Below are 13,285 nucleotides of genomic sequence, written 5' to 3' on the forward strand. Positions count from 1 at the left end.
AAAGCCCTGGGGTCGTTAAGGCCCCTGTCGTACAAAGACCCTACTCGTGAGCTTAACTTCCAGGGATAGTCCAAGAACTGGACTCCCGAGGAACGTCAATGTTTGCGAGATCGGAATCGGTGTTGCGCGTTTGATAGCAGTACGTGGTTATCGCTGGTGGCTGGCTATATTTGGTCAATGGTTTGCTCAATTATATATGTCGTGATCTGTTTTTCCATGGCCTTCTGCTGGGAAGGCCAAATGTCTCCATCCACGCTTACGGTTTGTTAGGTCAGGTACCACGGGTAGGCTGATCTGACCATATGTTTTTTTTGTCTACCGATTAAAAGGAAAGTTCCGTGTCAAAATGTCTGAAATAGATTAAAACGTAAGGGGGCAAACTAAATGCCTAGCTCAAGGAAATATCGGAAGAAGCCTTCTCGAGATTTGCAAGAATCCAGAAGTAAGAGTTTGGGCATTAATGCCAAGTTGAAATAAGAGTCCTCTGCATAAGTAGGATGTTTATATTAAAATTGCTGTTGTCTGCTTATTTCTGGAGCTTAATTATGTCCTCCGTAATTTTAAAAAGACGGTTTGAGTGCTCAGTTTATTAAGTACTGTGGAGCATACTGAACCGTGAAGTAGGCCATGAGTATGTATTTCAGTGGGGCATCACGGTTAAATGGTGGTCAGCAGAGAGCGTGTGTCATCTCTGCCTCACGCTGGAAGGATACCCACAAGAAAGGGCTCTCCTGAAATGCTTTGGTATCTCCCATTTCTAATTGGTACATACATGTCTTGTGCGAAGCAGCAATTTTGTGATCAAACTGGAAAGAGTTTGAGAAAGCCGTAATTTGATGGGGTGGAAAGAATGAGAGAAAAATATAGTTGGACCGATACTTGACAATATTGTGAGGAAGAATTGAAGGTAGCAGCCATAACTGTAGTTCTTGCTAATAGTTTGCCATTAGTTTTCTGCTAGCTTGTGAAAACAAGATTACTTTGGTTTTAAACACGTGGAAAACACGCAATAAGCATAGCCAAAATGGGCAGATACGCATATAAAAACCCGTTCTTTAAATGTGTGACTCTCCTTTTAGTTAGTTTACTACAGGCAAGAGTTGGACAGCAAAAGACTGTCCAGGAGTAAAGGATACAGTTTTCTTTTTTTTGTTGTTGGTTTTGTTTTGTTTTTTTTCATGACAATGCTTCCTTTCTCAACCTGAGATACCATTGATCTGCTTTCATCTGTACATGGAAACCTATAGCGGCTACAGGATTATGCTCCCAGTGTATGTAGAGCTGCAGATCTGCCTGCAACTTTCACAGCCTACAGCCGATGGGATGTGTTATTTATTACGGGGATTTAACAGTTTAATTTCTTTGTGTTTTAGTGTTAAAAATAGGTATGATGTGATTTGATACGATTGCTCGGTAAAATACCCTAACAGAATTCTAAAGCCGGGCAGAATAATGCGGGGTCTTCTCTTACTTTAAATCCTAGCGATAAAATTACTAATAAAACCTTCATTTCCATAGGCCTCCAGCTCCTGCAGCCAAGTCTGTGCTGGAAAGACAATCGCTGATTTGGGGGGATTGGATAGGGACGGTCCCTCCTGAGGAGCCAGCCACTGGTGGGGCTGGGATTCTGAGTTGTGTCGGAGGCAGTTCCTGCATTTCTGCGGCGCCTGGCACAAAGGGGTCTTCAGGCTGGTTTGGGGCTTTTGGCTGCTGTCGCAACAGCCTTCTAAGAGCTGAAAGAATTGACTCAACCTGCGTTAAGGAAGTCTGCGTTATCAACAGCTATAACTAAAGGGCAATACGGTTTGGTTTTGTTTGGGTTTTTGAGCCAAAATTGAGAATTATTTTCCTGTATTCCAGGTTGGTGGCTTCCCAGACTCTAGGTCAGAGAGATTGTTTTGAATTAGCAAGGAGCCTACCATGGCAAAATGTAGGCTGTGCTAGACATAAAGATGCTTGCTGTTCAGGCCAGACTTATATTTGTCTTGAACAGTCTTTCCTTGGAGTTTGCTTTCTAACCTTTCTTTGTAGATGAATGTGTTAGTTTCTATTTAGACTAGGTAGGCGGATGTTTGAAGAGAATCTTTATGATGCAATACTTTCAATAATTTAACTTCTCTTTGCTTGCAGTCCTTTCATTCTTCTTTGGCTCTGGAGGAATCAGTCTTTCTCCTTGTTAAAAAGCACTGAAGATCTTGGCATAAGTAACAGTCCACTCAAAAATGGAATGCCTTGGTTTTCAGCTGGGTTGTTTAATTTGGTTTGTCAGTAGATTTTTGTTTTTTAATTTTCCCCCCCCCCCCTACTGTTATTCGTGGCGATTCCTTGTATGTGGAAGATCAGTAACTTGAATACAGTCCATAACTACAAAATTAGTTTCTGAAGCAGCAGCAACGAGTGCTTATTGTGGATGTTCCTTCTGGAAAGCAGTAGACCAGGTGGGTGGCCCCTCGTGCCCATCTGGAGCCCCACTAATGTCAGCGTGTCTTTCTATGGGCTTAAGAGACCACATGCACAAAGCAGCTTGCAGGAGAAGAATCTCATCTGTTAATGGCTCGGGACACAAATTTTGAAAGTGGCTGAGCTTCCTTTCCAAAAATACTGTTAAAACTTTTGGAAAGTGGGGAGTTAGGTTTCTTCTTTTGGGCTTGTTCAGTTGTTTGGGAGATTGGTTTTGTTTGTTTAGTTGTTTTTTTTTAAGGACCCTGCGTTGGTTTCTGTTTTGTCCCAGTGGAAGTGGGTGTCAAAGTTACTATTGATTTTAACAGTAAAGAGATACAGGATACATTTTTGAATGCTCTTATGTCATTAAGGACCTGTTTAAGAGTTATTTGAATGTTTGAGGCCACAGGCTTTCACTGGCTATTCTTTGTAATTATTTTTGGAACTATTAGGTGGAATAATACTGCTCGATCAGTTTCAAATAGGCCTGCGCAGGAACCAAAGGCTGTATTAGGAATAAAATTTTGGAAGAGCATTGGAGACAGATAACAATTAAAGCATCCTGAAAGCTATGTAGCTCGAGTTAAACCAAGTGGGATGCTAATAAAAAGCAGCAGTTAAGAAATTAAGAAGTGCTGACTCCTTTCCTCTCTTCAAATTCCAAGTTCTTTATTATAGCGATACCTATTTTTGTGATGAATCGTCTAGAAAGGAGTTCAGGCTTTGCACTATTTTTAAATCAAGGTAAAATTTGTCAAAACCACTTAGACTGCAATGTTATGAAGTGTATGAGTACGTATGCATACGTGTTTAGCTACATACACAAGTGCACATGTGTATATACAAACAAGTATATGGAAGAAGTGTAAAAAATAGATACCTTAACACAGTACTTAAAATTAAAGCGACTGCGTGGCTCCAAAGATCTGTATTTCGAGCCTTTTACCTCTAAGTTGTTGTTTTGATCTGGCACATGGCAGCAGGAATCAGTCATTACCGTGAGATGGCTATTCATAGACCTTTGTGAAATGAGTTGATCATCTCAGTTTATCTGCAGCTTGACAGGTGTTCCCATCACAAAAATCTCCACTACCTCCTGTCCTTCCCATGGGAATGACTAAGGAACAAATCGTGGAGAGTGGCTTTGAGTGTTGGTTCCTTGGGTTGGAGCTGAGAAGCACTGTAGAGGGCAATACAGAGGGCTGGAGATGCCCAAGATACAGTTGCCACTTTGTAGTTTGTTTGGGGTTTGTTGTTTTCGTGGTTTTGTTTTTTTTTTTTAAATCCTCTGTTTCAGTAGCTTTAAATTTACTTAAAAAATGAAATGGTAAAATGTCTGGAAATTGTTTTTGAGGTTTCTGATAACTTTCTTTTATCAAGAAAGAATAAAGGATTTCATTTATTACTCTGGTTAAATTCTTCAGTGTGCTATATTTATTTATTTATTTATATGTTCCACAGGAAATATTTTAAAATAAAGTAAGCAAGCAGTATTTTAAAAATTCTTGTCACAATATCTGGTAACTAAGACCTGTAGAAGCAAGATGTGAATTACATGATTCCTATATGAGGTAAAATTGAAGCCCAGGATTAAAAAATATATATATATTCTCAGAATTTTTGCTTAGTCTACATTTTCAGTGCCATTAAATCCAAAATTATTTTGGTGACTTACTGAAGAAGGAGTAATCTGAAATGTAAATAGCATCTTAAATATTAGGGCCCTTGGTTTGCAGCATCAGTAGCGTGGCCTCGCTAAGAAAAATTCCCAAGTGAGGGAACAAGAACAGTTGTCAATTGTTTGCACAACAAATCCTGTTGGATCAAATGGTGATATTCTCAACATTTAGATAAAGAGAGGCTTGCAATAATGTTGCCTTGTACCCCGCTGCCAAAGGAAACAAATGCAGTCTAAGTTAGGAGAAAAGTAAAAGTCGGCCAAATAGAAGCTAGGCCTACGTATTATAAATATAGATAGTCTAATTTTTCCATTTGTACTGCCTAATGTTTCAAAAACACGTAAATTAAATTTCGATTTGCTAAGTTTAGACTTTATTTTTAAGCTCTGGTAGATTGTTGCCACCACATTATTTAGGATTATCTGTTGTGACAAACTAAACCCTTGACAAAAACCAAATGTTTTTTACATTTTTATATTCATCCTTTAAGCTTTTACCTGTATACCTCATGTATATTTTTATATAATATATACACTCATGCATGCATATTTATACATACATGTGTGCGTGTATATATACATGCATATATATATGATTAACCCCACTAGAATGAGTACAAATGTCATGTGTTTTGGTAGGACTCAAGCTGTAGCATTGACAATAACAAGCAGCTGGCACTGGCTTTATATTTTGACTGTGTTTGCACCTAATCTACTTTTAAATTACATATATTTTAAATTTATTTAATTTTTTGCTTTTAAGACTGATGCAATGAGGATTTCTACATCTTTAATTTTTTTATATAAGCACACCGTCAACTTAAGGAGGTAAATTTTATTTATTTTCTACCTATGTAGAAGACAAGCACAAAAAAAAGTTTTTGCTGGATCTTCTCATCCAAGCCCTAGATGAGGAGAAGAATTTTATAGTATCTGATATTTTTGTAAGAAAACACTGCAAAAGTGGACGAACGAGATCATTGATTAAAGAAACGAAGTAGTCAGAAATCTGTAGTGAGCTGATTTTTTTAGAACAGAACTTTCTTTTGTCTTTTATGGGCTTGGGGGCAGAAGGGGGGGATACATTGTCCCCTCATAATCTTTATGGGGAAGAAGCTCGGCTAAAGCAAATTATGAGAGGGATCAGATTTAAGAGGTAGACGTGTTGGTATAAGTTGGTGATGCAACGTGTTCTTGTTATGATGTTCTTGAGCATGGCTACTTGAAATGTGAAACGATATTATAAGCTCTGCTGGTATTTCAAAGTTCAGTAACTTTTCTTGATGCATTTTGAAGTCTGAAGAGAAAAAGCCTTTGGAAAATACCGTTCTGGTTTGCAACCATTTGTTTTAAAGTTTTCTGGCTTTTTACATTTTTTTCTTGAAGGATCAGACCGTGTTTCTCAAGGATAGCCCCCTTTGAAAACTTAAAGTCATTTTCCTCAGAAGACTCCCATTCATACTGTCTTAGGAAAGGTTAGGCTTTTTTAAGGTACTCTTTCAAAATATTTTTCCTGCTTTAACATTCTGTCACACAGGAGTTCTTGCCGAAGGGATTCTTGGCCATTTTAGAAACTGTAATCTAGTTAAAAGGTTTGTTTATGCTTCCCATCTCTGTTCTGCTGATGGTATTAGAGTGCGGGCCAGAGCCAGGCAGCTAACTGTTTATAGCAGTCAAACTTCAATTAAAGCTGCAGCCTTCAGTTTACTAAATATCAATATGTTCATGGCAGCTGCAAAGAATTGCAGAAAGGATGAAAGTAGAGTGGTGGCCTATGATTTCTCTTTCTCAATAAATTTTTTTCACTTGTTCTTTTCATACTTAGAATCCTGTGTACACTTTCGGATTGAAAAATGTTTTGCATTTTGAAAGAAGCTGTCTATGAAAGACAGAGATCTATATTTGGGACTGTATCTTTCTGAGGCAAAACTTTCATTGATTTCAGTGGAAGTTTTGTCCTAAATAAGGGCCGTGGAGTATGTTCCTCTGTATCAAAGCAGGTATCAAAATTTTTCTACCACAACCGTTGCATAGGCTGTTGTCCAAACTCAAAGCACCATTGACTTTTCTCTACTGAGATAATGTAAATGTTGAGGGCTGTGAAGCCTCATCTTCTCAGGGTAGCAAGAATGACCTGTTTAGTGGACGATAACTCAAGAATTTGTGTGTTTAAAAAAAAAAAAAAGGCAAACTAATAACATAGATTTCATTTAAAACTTTAAACTTAAGGCTGATGTTTGGGTTTAAGGATTATGTATTTAAAAATATGTGAATTGTTGGAGCCTTTTAAAACACACATGGTTTTCCTTGAAGTCTGCCTTGGTGTTATAAAGTAATAAAGCACGTATGTGTCTGTAGGCCATCTGAACCGAAGCAGCAAACCGTATCTGGCCTGTAGGCTATTGGTTCCTCACCTCTGTTTTAAAATTAGTAAAATCATTTGCAGTGTGATTCATTTCTAAAAATTACTTGTCCATCTGTGCAGAGCGTACTAGCTATAAAGTTGCAGTGCTCACTGTGATAGTGTTGATGTTTTTCTGAAAGTTGCGTTACTCTTGTAACGTCTTTGTTGTAGCTTTTGTATCACACTTTGGCCAAGTTATTTTTCTTTGATTAATACAGTTTGTATTAGGCATGTAATTGGGGTATTACAATACTGCTGTGTAAGGTGATTTTAATTTTTTGAAATTATCGATAAAGTATTTGTACTCTTGATCTTTTGTTATTAAAAATACATATATGAAATCTTTACACTAAGGAAAAAAAAAAATAATGGGTCTATTCTGTTTTCACTGATGTCAGTGCTAAAATATTTATTAACTTCCTTGGGTGCGGGATCAAGCCCTAAACCTGAATTTTTCATGAGTTCTAACTTCACAAAGGTATTGGGGAATGAGCAGTTCTAACCATGTAATGATCCCAAAAGCTGGTCGTTAGGCAGCTTCTTAATCAGCTGGTATGTGGAGTCCTAGTGGGTCACCTTACATATTTAGCTTTCTTCCTGTGCTTGTGGTTTTTGCTGGTCTTTTTCCCATGCTTCTTTTCTTAAAAACTTCACAGTTATGAATCAGTCTTAATCATTTTTTGTAACTCAAGTCATTGTCTGATGTAAGAGTTCTACTAAGAATCTGCAGATGCATGGTGAGGTAGAATTTAATGAGCATATCCCTAGAACTAAAAAATAAACAGCAAATTAAAAGATAATAATTTTTAAGTCTTTTTTATGTAAAAGCAATTTATGAATACTTTGTGCCAGTAAAGGTATTCCGCAGTATAGGAACTAAATTGTTTTTCTTAAATAATAATTATCAGAGCAGTAACTGTTGTTTTGTCAGAGAAAAAAAAAATATAAACTTTGTAGAACCAGTTGTTTATGATTTTTTCTTTTATTTGAAAACAGTTGATTGACTTTCTCCAAATATTGATCTATGCTGAATAAAAACAAGTTTATTCAGATTTTTTTGAAGTTATGGGCTTGATACAAAAGCCTGAGACACACTTATCCCATAATGGAACTGTTGGAAGTATATTGTTCTCATTTTTTATATTATTGCATTTAGCAAAACAGTTTAAAAAGTATTAATATTCAGCTTTTGCTAATTATTGCAAATAATCATAATACTTTGTGTGCACTGGAATTTATTTATGGTATCTGTACATCTAGAATGTTTCTGAGCTTCTGTTATAGAAAAAATGAAATACTACTTAGTTTCTGTTTTGGTAGATAGTAGTCAAAACTCATATGTAATATATGCAAACGTTCAGTATAATGGTGGTGAATGTAAACTTATTGCTGATGGCTGGTGAACCTTAAACTGAAGATATCTTAAAGCATCTCCAGTTATTGTTGTCTTGAAAGTAAGCTCTTTATAGAGACTTCTATTTAATGTCCTATTGTAGGGTCTGAAAAAAGTCAGTTAGCATGTGTACTAGAGGTCTCCACTGACAGGTAGTATTTTAGGATTAAGTTATATCAATCTGTATGTTCATAAAAAAATGCAAACAATTACCACTTTTTTTTAATCTCTGCATTAAGCCTGTCCAGTGTCATTCATAATTGTTCTGTTCTCAATTTGCATAGACTCTCCTGTTGTTTACTTTTGCTTTACTCACATACTTTATTTTGCCCTAACAGAAATACCTAAGAACTTACTGACTGTTAGTTGGCCTAAGAAGTAATGTTTGATGCTCAACTTGGTGGTGTTTTTCTGAGTGTCAGTAGTGCAGAGAGTTTGGAATGCCACAAATAAACTTGAAACTTCAGAGAACGCATCACTAGGTAGAAATATTTTTTATTTTTGTGCAAACAAAGGATGGTGAAGCCTGTTTCACCGGAGAGGCAGGTTCCCTGAAGCTGCAAGGTGCTGCCTGTGGATAAGTCTTCCTGCTATTCGCTGTGGTATTCGACATTAACTACATTTATTTTAAGGGAAGATGGTGTTTTGCTCTCTGTAAGAAAAAGGAGGATTATAACCGAAAGCTTCTGTAGAGGCCTTGTGGTGTGGGAGTAGGAAGGAAGCAAGCAGTGAGACGTTAGGAAGTAGCAGACTTTGGGGAGAGGGGTTGGTGGTCAGGAGCGAGGCAGCGTAGCGGGGGTGAGAATGGCAACGGGGGAGAGAAGGGGGATGCGGTGGGGAGGGCAGTGGATGGAGGCAAAGGAAGCATTTGGAGAAGAGCCGGGGGCTGGGGGGGGGCGGGGGGGGGAGTACAGAGGTGGTCAGGGCTATAATGAAAATTGGGAGGCACTTGGGGAACAGGGGCTATGTGGCTGTGCATAAAGTATTTGCCATGGCGGAGGGGAGGAGATCTGGTAACGGACATGATGGGAAGGGGAGATAGTGACTATTTAAGGAAAAAAAAAAAACACCCCACACTGATAGCCTTACCAAAGACACAAGCATGAAGCCCCACAGCTTACGTTTTCACACGCAGTATCACCTGGAAAGTGCTGCTTAATGACAGTCCTTACATACAGCAGAGTCTCAGGATGATTTTGAAAAGGGAAATAAATAGGCATCCGACTACTGTCGGGCATATAAATAATTTTGTAATACTGTCACTGTTGCTGCCTCGACTTGGAAGAGCTTAAAGTTGTTACGATCTAGATCATCAGGCATATTTGGACACCAAGCACCACTGTTTTCAAATGATAACTGGTATCAGTAGAAAAGAAATGCTTAAATATCTTTGAGGTCTTTGGCCTAGATGTTTAGGTTTCCATGAGTTGAACTCTCTAGGCAACTAAATACATGACTTGAGTTCAGCTTTTTCTTCTTTGTCCTACTTCAGTTCTGTCTTGTGGCTGCAAACTCCACGTCTTGGTTGAGAAAAGCATCAGAGAATTCTGCTGTTCCCGTAGCATAAACAGCTCTCTTTGTCAAAGACCTACATGTTTTAAGTTTTCATTAGGAGAAGCATGCCATCATTATATTCTGAAAAGGGTGACTGAAATGCTCAGCATGCCTTCTCTGGCTTGCCATTATTTTGTTTACTTTGACTATATTCTTTCTTACTCGTCTCTAGAGTAAACAATTCTAATCCACTGCTGTACATGCAAGTCTTTTTCGTTATTTATTTCTGAACCTCTCTATTTTTTTATGCATCCTTTTGACATCAGATGACCAGAAATAAACACAGTATTCCTAGTGAGGAGAAACCACTGATTTATATGGATTATTCTAATCCAACATCATGCAAGCAAAATCAAAAAATAGTTTGACTACCTAATGATTCAGAAATGCAGAAGTGTTGCCAAAAATTTTAGCATTTGTTAGCTTTACACTTCAGCAAATGCATTCTGGTAGAGAATTTAACTTCTTTGTTTTAACTCTTATCTTCAGAGTTTTAAGGCTATGAATTTATTCCACAAAACCAGAAGCGTGTGTTTTACAATTAATAGAAATAAGAAAATTCTTTTTTAAATTGCTTGCATCTTCCTTTTCGGATAAATATTTCTAGACTTACATATACAGGGACAAACATTCTTCCATTGAATATAGCCAGAAAAGTTTTTTTTTATTGAACAGGAGCTTTAATATGATTTAGCATTTTCTCATTTGAGATAATGGTCTGAAGTATGGCTTATGCCATAGGAAATAAATTCAGTTATACCTTAGTGAGAAAAGGAGTATCTCTTGAATAACATCAGTTTCTGTGTATTTTGAGTGTTTAAATGTATCAACAGAAATAGGAACAAAATTTTTTGAGGAGCCTGAGCAAAAGTAGGAACCAGATGTGTTGATTTTGTAAGCATTAAACAGTCTGCATTTTAAGAATTATTCTCTAATCCCTTTGAATTCAGTGTCTGACGAAATTGTTTTATGTGCCTTTTCTGGACAGTGTTTTTCTGTGTATTTGTCAATCATAACTGGAGCCCTGGTATTACTGTAATATAGAATAATAGTTATAATGAGGGATTTTTTTTTTTTTCATTGACTTCTGTGAAAATTATTTTGGACCTAATACAGGGGGATGATTTTACATAGTTCAATAAAGAATAAAAAAAGAAAAGTGGTAATTTAGGATGAACAGTAGAAGAGACTTCTTGTAATGAGAGAAACTTGAGTTCTAAATTTAATTTCTATCGGATAGCTTAAATTCGAATTGCTGATACCATTCTATGTTAGCTTCTTAGCTTGGCTACAAGGGAAGATCTTTGCACTTACAAGAAATGAACTTAATTTTTTCATTCCTTTTTTTTCTGTTCAAGACTTAAAAAAACAAAAAAAACCAAAACAAACAAAACAAACAAAAAACCCCATACCAAACCCCAAACCTGTCCCAAAGTACTTAAATGTATGTTTTTCTCTAAACTGCAACAGCTATACAACATCGTTTTAAATACATATTCTGATACAGTTCTGCCAAAAACAAGAAAAAGGGATTTGTTCAGTCAGCTGCAATAAAGTTATCTGCAAACTAGCAATGAGTAACTTACGCATTCTCCCCATGATTCAGCATTTGATGAAAAATATGTTAATAAATATTTGCTTTAAGTTAGAAAACCAGATTTGAGAGGATTCAGTTTTTTATTTAGATTTTTATATAGTAATACACAGGTCAGTTGACTATTTTACTTCAGACAGGTTGGGGGGGAATCTAACAAAGTGAAAATGCGTGTTCTGCGTGAAATATAAATATATGCTCAGCAACTGGATTGATCACTGATAATGTTTCTTGTTAGATGTTTTTCTCACTATTATAAAATAAAAAAAAATTAAAATCAAACTTAATTGTTTTGGATAAAAGTGAGGAAAATAATAAATGTCTGAAACATTCCAGTATGAAGTATTAAATGGAAATGTTAAATGTTTAAGAGTGCTGGCCTCGTTTTCATTTATAACCAGGGAGCTTTACAATACTTTTACATGATGTTTACCGTGACTTTTGCTTTTTACTTTATTTTAAAGTAAAATGCTTTTTCTACATAGAAAAGTAACAGTCATGCATTCTGTCATCTTGAAATTTTAGGGGAGTTTTGTTTTCTTTTTAATATTATGTACTGTGATTTGGTGCTACCGTTATAATATTAAATGTTAATAACACATTTTTAGTAAGAAAACTTCAAAATAATGTCTGGACAGAACGCACTGTTTCTGTAGAGAAGATAATTGCTTTCCTAAATTTGAATAGCATACATTTGTGTGTGTATGTATGTGGCTTTTTTTGAGGCTACTTCATTTGATGGTATTATCTCATAGGCATTGCTTCCCTTTGAGATGGATGGGACTTGTACCTCTCTGAGAGGTGAGCTTATGTCTGGTAGTGAAGTGTAGCATATTTTTCTCTGTGCAGTGGAAAAAGAAGTTTATGACTTGAGCAAAACACTTTCCCCATTTCTGTAGAGACTTGTGTGTTTAGTGTCCAAAAACTTTTTCATAAATACAGCTATAGAATACCTAAGGCTATTCAATTCATCTTTTCAAGGGCAAAGGATTTTTTTTCCTTTCTTTTTTGATTAAATTTTTTGAGAAAGGGAGCTGTCAGAACAAACTTTATAGTTTTTCCTTTGTTGAATTGACACTCTATAAAATTTTATTTTAGCAGATTTGATGCAAGAAGGAAGAAAACGATAGACTACAAGTAGGGCACAGAAGAAAGTTGTAGGTTATTAAATCTTTTCAAGGAGAAAAGGAAGTAGTTCAGTGTGCTCACAGAGGTTCCTGTGTCAGCATTTGAGAAGCCTGGAAGAGATTATCTTCAGCCAACAGCAGGTAACGAAGGACAGGATGTGAAGGGAACACTGAACTACCAGCATGAAGGAAATTTGAGATATTAGCCTGTTTCAGAACTGGTTTTGCTTTAAGATGTCTTCTTGCTCTGCAGTTCTTGAGCTATAGTGTGAGAGAGAGAGTTTTGAGCACACAGATTAAAAAGTGAATGCTAGTGTCTTGAAATAGACATTTTAATAGGCTTTTGGCTTTTTTTTTTTTTTGCATGAATTTATCATTAAGGAGAAATGATAGCAATGCAACAGATAAATTGGAGCAATTTAACACTTCACACACCTGTTTGATTTTGGGGGGAGTTTTTCCTCCCCATACTGCTATCCGCATCCGTGTACATTTTAGTTAGAACTGGTTGCTGTGTTGAGGGCATGGGCAGTATTAATAGAATTAGTTAGGGGTCATTTGGCCAAAGGGTTCCTGTCATAATCTGTCAGCTCAGTTCTCTGTGGCAGGTGAGTTGGGTATTTAGGCATGTGTATCGCTCCACCTGCGGCACTGGTATTCTGTTCTGCACCCCACTGAGATTTCTTAGCTGGATTTTAGTTTGTCTCCAGCTGTGGATTTGTCAAAAGGACATCAACATTAAAAAAAAAAAAAAAAAAATTAGCTGTCCTCCCAACCCTGTGAATTGGTAATGCTTCTGGAACGTACACTAGAGAAAGTGGGGTGTGTACGTATTGAAGAGTGGAGCAGGTGGAGCCAGGTAAGCTGTGCTGAAGCTATCAAGTCTGTAAGATCAGTCATGTCCTTGCCAGTTGAAACTTGTGTTAGGCTTGCATGTATCGTGAGCATAATCCTGTACTCAGATGCCATTCTCACAGAAAATTGCTTGTTATTTTATGTGCATGGGATTGGCCTGGCTAGGGCCTTTACTGATACTGACCCTCTCTGATAATGAGGGTCGATGTCGGCATATAATAATGTTACAGAATGTGCC

At 36.8% G+C, this 13,285-nt stretch overlaps 1 protein-coding gene across 9 annotated transcripts in view; it reads left to right on the forward strand.

Annotated features, from left to right (window-relative positions):
• The window catches only part of MBD5 (methyl-CpG binding domain protein 5), a 149,103-nt gene that overhangs the window by 880 nt on the left and 134,938 nt on the right, over nt 1–13,285 (forward strand). The window lies entirely within an intron of this gene.

The sequence above is a fragment of the Harpia harpyja genome, chromosome 7 (assembly GCF_026419915.1).
Source record: "Harpia harpyja isolate bHarHar1 chromosome 7, bHarHar1 primary haplotype, whole genome shotgun sequence".
NCBI classification, from domain to species: Eukaryota; Metazoa; Chordata; class Aves; order Accipitriformes; family Accipitridae; genus Harpia; species Harpia harpyja.